Source organism: Panthera pardus, unplaced genomic scaffold, assembly GCF_024362965.1.
Source record: "Panthera pardus isolate Hobbes unplaced genomic scaffold, ASM2436296v1 HiC_scaffold_22, whole genome shotgun sequence".
Lineage (NCBI taxonomy): Eukaryota > Metazoa > Chordata > Mammalia > Carnivora > Felidae > Panthera > Panthera pardus.
In genome coordinates, this window is record NW_026526788.1 from 460,746 (window position 1) to 467,843 (window position 7,098).

At 52.3% G+C, this 7,098-nt stretch overlaps 1 long non-coding RNA gene across 1 annotated transcript; it reads right to left on the reverse strand.

The window, feature by feature from the left end:
• Positions 1-537: 537 nt before the first annotated feature.
• Positions 538-5,494, reverse strand: LOC109248965 (uncharacterized). Its single transcript, XR_002072387.2, has 3 exons — positions 5,330-5,494; positions 2,247-2,388; positions 538-862 (listed from the first exon to the last, which is right to left on the reverse strand). It is a non-coding gene; the product is annotated as an uncharacterized LOC109248965 (long non-coding RNA).
• Between the last annotated feature and the right edge of the window lie 1,604 nt (positions 5,495-7,098).

Sequence of the window (7,098 nt, forward strand, 5' to 3'; positions counted from 1 at the left end):
AGAGAGGGATGATGGGAAGGTGGGGCCCACCTGCCTGGCTTCCCCTCCACGCCTCCATTGCCACATTCTCAGAATTCCGTGCCCAAGTGTTAAAGAGGAGGGCCCTGAACACCATCCTGGGCCACAGCAAGAGTTTAAGTAGCTTGGACTCAGGTAGCCCTGGAACAAACAGGAATCCCCCAAGCTCTGTTCTTCCTCCAGCTTTGCTATTAATTGGCTGTCCAATCCCAAGCAGAGAGTTAACTCCAGAGCCAACAAAGGGATGGGTGGGTATGGGATGGCCTGCTCCACAGGGGGTTGTAAAGGGTTTCAGAAGGAATTCATCAAATTTGAAGCTCCTTGGAAGGAATAATGAGGCCAGGTCCCTGAATGTATTACAGTAGGAGGTAAAGGGGGTGGCTCCTTTGAAGGGAAGAGAGGTAGACACTTCTGTGCCACTTTAGGGAAAGAAAAAGAATCAATCTCCCTCTGCCTTCTCTGTAGCACGTGCACACACACACACACACACACACACAGGTAAAACAAAATAAAATAAAATTAATAGTAATAACAATAAAATAGAAATTTCCATCACATTGATAAGTTAGCCGTAGAGGATTTAAAATGGCTTTGGGTGAAGTTTCCCAGGAAAAGGAGAAGCATCCTTCACCATAGTTTGTTCATTGTTGTTTTCTAGAAGCACTCTGGGCCCCTTCACAACCACCCTCCTTACGCATCTCAATGAAGGCCTCAGCATGAAGTCTGGTCAGGCACTCAATCCGGAGGACACGGCCCTTGCAGAAAGTCTCAGGATGCGTGGCAACCTGCCCAAGGGCTCATGTGTTTATTCTCTGCATCCCATGGTAAATTGAAGAGGTTTCAACTGAAATAAAGACGATAAAATGTTAACACACCATGAAGGATTTTGTTAATATGATACAATTCATGTTAAAGTTTAAGGAGCCCCAGATAGCCAAACAATCTAGAAAAAGAACAAATGTGGAGCTCTCCTACTTCCTGATTGCAAAACTTCCTGCAAAGCTCTAACAAGTGCAAGACAGTATGGCACTAACCTAGGGACAGGCAAATAGTTCAATGGAGTAGAACAGAGAGCCCAGAAATAAGCCCTTGCCTATACGGTCAGTGGATTCTCAGCAAAGTTTCCAAGGTCATTCAAATAATTCTAACTTGGTCAAAGACCTAAACGTGAACGCCAAAACTATAAAACACTTTCTAAAAAATTTTTCAAGTTTGGGGTGCCCTTCAGCTCGCATTCACAGCTCACGGTCTGTGAGTTCGAGCCCTGCATCAGGCTCTGTGCTGACAGCTCGGAGCCTGGAGCCTGCTTCAGATTCTGTCTCCCTCTCTCTCTGCCCCTCCCCCACTCATGCACGCACATGCGTGTGCGCTCGCTCTCGCTCTCTCTCAAGAATAAATAAACATTAAAATTAAAAAATTTTTTTTCAAGTTTATTTTCAGAGAGAGCCAGAGAGAGAGAGAGCGTGAGCAGGGAAGAGGCAGAGAGAGAGGGAGAGGGAGAGAGAATCCCAAAATCCCAAGCAGGCTCCTCGCCACCAGCGCAGAGCCCGACGTGAGGTTCCATCTCATCAATTATCAAACTGATAATGACCTGAACCAAAATCAAGAGTCAGACACTTAACTGGCTGAGCCACCCAGGCACCCCTAAAACTATAACACTCTTAGAAGGGAACATAGAAGGCAATCTTCATGACATTGGTTTTGGCAATGATTTCTTAGAAACAACATAAAAAGCACAAGCTTCAAAAGAAAACATATAAAAATAAGACTTCCTCAAAACTTTTGCAACAAAGGACACTATCACGAGAGGGAAACAAAAGCCCAAAGAATGGGAGAAAACGTTTGGAAATCATGTATCTGATAAGGGATTACTATCCAGAATATATAAAGAAATCTTGGGACTCAACAGCAAACAACCCAATCTAAAAATGGGTGAAGGACTTGAACAAACATTTCTCCAGTAAGCCTGTGAAAAGATACTCAACATCACTAGCCATTAGGAAAGTGCAAATCAAACCACAATGAAATACCCGCTCGCATTTGTTAGGATGGCCATTATGTAAAAAGAAAAGATGGGAAGGGAGGGGAGGGGAGGGGAGGGGAGGGGAGGGGAGGGGAGGGGAGGGAAGGGAAGGGAAGGGAAGGGAAGGGAAGGGAAGGGAAGGGAAGGGAAGGGAAGGGAAGGGAAGGGAAAGGAAGAAAGAAAAATAACAAGTGATACATGATACCTGTTGATGAGCATGTGGAGAAAATGGAACCCTCTTGCATTGCTTATGGGAATGTAAAATGGTGCAGCCCCTGTGGAAACCAGTTGGGCAGTTCCTGGAAAAGGTGAACATAAACCTTCCATGTGATCCAGCACTTCGACTCCTAAAATTCAAAAGAATCGAAACCAGGGGCTCAAACAGCTCTTTGTCCATCCATGTTCACAGCAACGTAATTCACGGTAGCCCAAAGGTGGAAATGACCCAATTGCCCATCGAGCAATGGAATGGATGAACAAAATGTGATATACACACCGGGTGGGGCATTATTCAGCTTTAAGAAAAAAGGAGACCCTGACACGTGCCTCAACACGGAAGAACCTTGAAGACGTTACGCCGAGCGAAGTAAGCCGGCCACAAAAGGACAAATACGGCAATAATTACACCCGGACGAGGTACCCCGAATAGTCAATTCCATAGAAACGGAAGGTAGAACGGAGCTTACCCGAGTCTGGGTGGGGGGAGAATGGAAAGTTCTAGTCTAATGGGTGCAGAAGGACACCCTACTCTTATCTCACCAGATCGTGAACATTTTAAGTTAATTCTACCTAAAAGTCAGCCTCTTCCATCGCTACTGCTGACAGGGCTGGACAGCCCAGCACAGGCCCACCGGGTGCCGACGTCACATGCTCCCTTTGTGTGTGTGTCACAGGGGGGCCTCCCGAGCCCACCCAGCCCCTCACGGAGGGCAGGCCAGGGGTTTCCAGGCCAAGGTTGCACACAAGGTCCAGATGCCGGCCTCTGCACCCCGGTCGCTGGCTGCCATTTCTGCCTGGGGTCTGGCTGGCTCCGGGCTGGACTGTCAGAGAGAAGGGGTTCTTGGGGGCCCCAAACTCTCTTGTCCCTCCTCCTCCTTTTTTTCTCCTCTTCTCCTTTCTCTTGGTGCTCCTCTTCCTCTTCCTGGTCCTCCTCGCCCCCCCAAAGCCCAGGGGTAGCTGTCCAGGGTGAGGGACCCCACTCTCCCTCTCCATTTTTACCAGCCATGTTTTGTTTATACCCACGGATCCTCTCCCTTTCTGAGGCCTCGGTGTTCGGAAAGAAGAATCAGAAGGCTTTAAGCCCGCATCTTCTTCCTCCCCTTCGGTGCCGCACTGAGGGCACGGGGCTCGCAGCCCGGTCGTTCCTGGAGTGGGGGTGGGGGGGGGATGGGGGGAGGAACCTTCGCGCAAGTCGGGATCTGAAAATGTCACCCATGCGCCACAGCCGCCTCGCACCGGTGGTAAACTGACACCTGGCGAGGTTGAACGATGCGCCCAGGCCCATCAGCCGGTCGGGGTCACCGTGCAAGGCTGCCCATCTGTCGGTGCCAAGGCTGGGTGCCTTCCACCGCAGCCACCGGCCTGGGGCTGAGGACGGTCTGCCTGGGACCCATCCTGGTCCTCGTCCCCATGCTTCAAGCCTGGGAACGCACAGCACTCCCTCCCCTGCCTTTCCAGCCCCGAGGGCTGCTGTCCTGCAGCTGTGTGGGGTGGGCCTGCCCAGCCCTGCTAATTGGACACAGCTGTCCCACCAGCATCCCTGGACTTGGCCGTGAGGCTGTTCCAGCAACACATGTGGTTTCCCGCTGAACTTAGAGTGAAAGTCTCTCCAGCTGGGGGGCCGGATCAGCAGGTGGCACAGTGGGGCGGGTTCCTGCCCCCCTCCCGGGGGGCAGAGTTTCCGGTTTGCTGCTTCTCATAGAGACCAAAGCCGGCAGAGATGGTCCCGGCAGAGCACACACCCTCCCGCCGTTTCGTCCTGCCTCTGCAGAGACCGAGGCCACCTGAAAAACAAGCAGAAACAGAACCAAGCCTTCCCCCCATCATCCAAGTACAGCGTGTTCCCCGTTGACCTTCGGAAAAGATGGGTACGTAGAAAGAAGCAGAAAAGATCTCCCGGCCCTGCCGGGTGGCCCTCTGGCAGCATCTGTGTGTGCTCCCTGCTGACTTCTGCACATGTTTTCTGCTCCCTCCCACCGCCTGCTCGGGCCAGGCCCAGGCCTTCTTTGAGATACAGTAAGGCCAACAGATCAGGAGATGACCGCCAGGGAGAGGAGAGTTTGGGGCTCACGGGACGGGTTTCGGGAGAAAGGGGCACATCACGTCATGGGCGGCGGAGCACGCAGGGAGGCATCAGGGTGGGTCGGGAGGGAGACGGAACCAGAGGACACGTGGGCAAGAGCCTTTCCTGTGGTTTCTGCAGAAACAGGGCACACAGGCTGAGGGCTGGCTAGCTCGAAGGCTTTCAGGGTCCTACGGCATGTCCCCTGTTGGACAGAACGTCCCTTGTTGTCCGGTACCTGGCCCTGGGCAGGGAGGGCAGGTGGATAGTGGTCCAGAGCAAGGGAGGGATCTAGGGGGGTGGGTCTGGGATGAGCTCTGCATTGGTCGCTCTGCATTTGAAGAGCAGGAGCTCTGGGTCAGGTGTTGACCATCTTTGGGAATCGGTGAGCCCTGAGAGGTGTAGTCTTTCCGGGGTCCACAAGGGCCCCAGATGTCAAAGCATCAGAAAACAAAAAATAACAGCCACAGTTATTTCAGGACAGAAGCCACCTAGATGGGGGACAGTACTCCCCAGGACAGTGCTGGTCCCATTAGGTGCCCTGCCCTTCTTCCCGGAGCCCTCTGCGGGAGAGGGCAAAGTAGGGGGGCCCACCTGCTCCCTTCTCATCTGTGCTCGGATGGAAACGCACTTGGCCCATCCCACCCAACACCCCATGGAGCTCCGAGTGCAAAGCTCTCTCCTGGGTGTTCCCAGCTGGCACTCTCAGGACACAGATGGAAATCCACGAGGACAGGGTCAAAGCAAAGGTCCACACCCCTTCCTCCAGGCCCTTGTCACTGGCCATGCACAGCTCTCTTCCTTCCAGCCGACTGCCCTCCCAGGATGCTTTTCAGTGCTCAGTCCGCCCACAAGGTCACCAGACTCTCAGAGACAAATGCGATCCCAACACTGGACACCCCGTACCTCCCCCCCACCCCCCCCACACACCCAGGACCGTTGTGGCCACAGAGTTCACGTCTTAAACATTTCCTATGTCATTAAGAACTCTTCGCAAAACCATTTACCTATTTGCATAATTGTCCACCTTTGATCATGTCCTCATTTCCTGCAAGGCTCCCCCACCCCTCACCAGACCTGGGAGGGAAAAGAGGCTTCTGTCAAGGGCTCCTAATGCTTGCTCGCTCCTTCCTGACGCTACGCATGCTCACACACAGTGACAACGGAAGAAATTAATGAGGAGGCACCTTGTAACCACGCCAGGCTGATCGTGCAAGCCTCTCGCCCTTTCCAAGGCTGGCTCTCAGCCAAGACTGTGTCCTGTTGCTCAGCGGAATGGGCAAGGGCACAAAGCTATCCTTTGTGTCTTGGTTTCTTCTGTGGAAATGAAGCCGAGTTCTCTGAACCAGCCTCCCAGTATGCCAGGGCTGGTATTATTACTCCCAGAACGCCAGGGATCTCGTTACTTTTGTGTCCTGCCAGGTGCCCCGCTCAGGGCCAGGCAGGCACCTCGCTGCATCTCCTTGAGAGAAGACTGCATTTTACGGGGACGTAAACTCAAATATCAAGAATAAAATCTGCTTAGTGAGAGCCAAGCAGAAAAGCCTAGAGCGAGGACCTGCCCGGATCCACACCCTCATTGCCCTGGGCTCACGCAAGAAGGGCGAGCGTTTAAGGTCTCCGACCTACCTGAAACAGAATCCAGACAGAGCCCCTGGGGTTAATTTGAACGTGGGGATCTCAACTTGGTAGAGAAGGGTGGAAGATGTTAAGTTCCACGAGTAGTTAAATAAACAAGCTTTGGCTTACCGAACCCTGCCAAGTAATTCTTACTGCGCATCAAATTCATCTTATGGGCAGTGAATGAGGAAAGGGGACTGAAGGAAGAGGAAGAGAGATTCAGGGAGAGGAAGCATCAGACGGGACAGAAAGAGAAATGCAGAGCAGAGAGAGCTGGTGAGAGGCGAGCAGAGGCAACCTTGAGGAGGAAGCCAGGAGGCGGAGGCCCGGAGAAAGAGGCCAGTGATCCCGACTTCTGTTCTCTCTATCATTGAGAAAGCCGAAGGCTGCCAAAGTGACTCAAAATGGGTAGGCTCAGCTGACCCCAGAGAGGAAGGCATCTTCAGGGCAGGTGGTGACAGAGCAAACCAGAGGTCAGCTCTGAGGTGCAGGCCAGGTCGGAGTTGTCAGCCCTACAGGGTGTCAGAAACACCTTGGGCCTCCTGAAAACTGAGATGCCAGGGGCTCCCTGGCTCAACCAAACATATTCTGCCTTCATATTATTAGTAATTCCATATCCAAGGGCTTGGGATTAAACCTGATTGGGTCCCTTCGCACATCACCCCTACTCCTGATCCGGGCCCCACATCCCCTACATATTCTGTATCTCCCACCTCCAGGGCCCTCCCCGCCTACTGAAGAAGGCATACCTGAATAAATCATTGTTAACACCCAGCAAAGGGCATAACTATCACATATGGGGCATTTGAGGTGTCAAAAAGTCTACCAGAGACCTTGGGTTGAGACCCTAAAAATCCCTACGCAACTATAAACGGGGAAGCAGCCTAGTACCTGGGGTTTGATTTGCCCTCCACAGCTTTCTGAGCATGCTTCCCTGGTCACCCCACGATCCAATGCATCACAGCGGAAAAGGCAGGTGCGAGTCAGAGATCTGGGTTTGATGCCTGACCCTGCCCTTTATGAGCTCCGTGGACTTGGGCAGTTCATTCAACCTCTCCCAGCTTCTGTGTTGAGTTTTAAAATGGTACCAAACCACTGCCTAAGCCAAGCAGTATGACAGGGATAAAGGGCTTTAAGCTATAATTCTCTATAAATG